Genomic DNA, 983 nt, shown 5'->3' with positions numbered 1-983 from the left:
CCTTCTTAGGTTTGTAAGCCAGCATGTCTGGTTGAAAAGCCAGGCATGTAACAATAGATGTCTCTGTTTAGGCATGCTTGTTTCAGCCTTGAGAAGACACTTGTGGAACAAGGGGCCCTTGGATGCCATTTGAGGCGTTGCCTCCCTCAGCCTCCCTCCCGAATTTCCCAGCCAGCCTCAAAACTCTCAGTGTCTCACCTGGGTAGAAATAAGGTTACTTAGTCATCTGGTGATGCAGAAGCAAAGCAAAAGCCAACTAACAGGAATTACCTGTTTCTTAGGCCCTGGTTGCTGGAACGGTTTGCCATTTCCCAGTTACATTTCTTAAAGATGTATTTTATGTTTGATTGCATAGTTGTTAGTGCCTCTCCTTGTGGTTTGGCGGGCGTGGCTTACTGGAAGAGAGAAAATCAAATACTGGTCTAGAACTAAGCAGTTTGAATTTTCAGTGTAAACTCTGGGCAGGTAGGAAGAGTGGAGCACACTTTTGATCCAGATTTCTGTGAGTTCAATGCTAGCCTGGTTTAGAGTTTCAGCAGGGCGCGCGCGCGCGCGCGAGACACACACACACACACACACACACACACACACACACACACACACACACACACCGAGCTGAAAAAGACTACAGTGCACATTTGAGAAAATTACATACTCAGTAAGTTTTTACTGCGGCTATTGGGTGCAGGGATCAGTGGATTAAGTTGCAAATGGGGTGCAGGTATCCTGAGACAGGGGACCCGTTAGGGCTCGCCCAGGTGGATAGTGGACTTGAGCCTAGTGGATGCTCCGCGCCACTGTTGAGAACCACTAAAGTGAGCTGGCTGCGGGGCAGGAAACTATGGGTTTTGTTTACGGAGTGGAAAAAAAAAAAAAATGCGCTTGATTCTGCTGTGTCCTGGTGCAAGGTCGAGGTATCTAAGCAACGACCAGGAAATGACTCAGAGACTTGCTGACTCAGCGCCATGGTCCCTTCACCTGCG

The sequence above is a fragment of the Mus musculus genome, chromosome 3 (genome assembly GCF_000001635.26).
Source record: "Mus musculus strain C57BL/6J chromosome 3, GRCm38.p6 C57BL/6J".
Taxonomy (NCBI): domain Eukaryota; kingdom Metazoa; phylum Chordata; class Mammalia; order Rodentia; family Muridae; genus Mus; species Mus musculus.
This window is presented reverse-complemented; position numbering follows the sequence as displayed.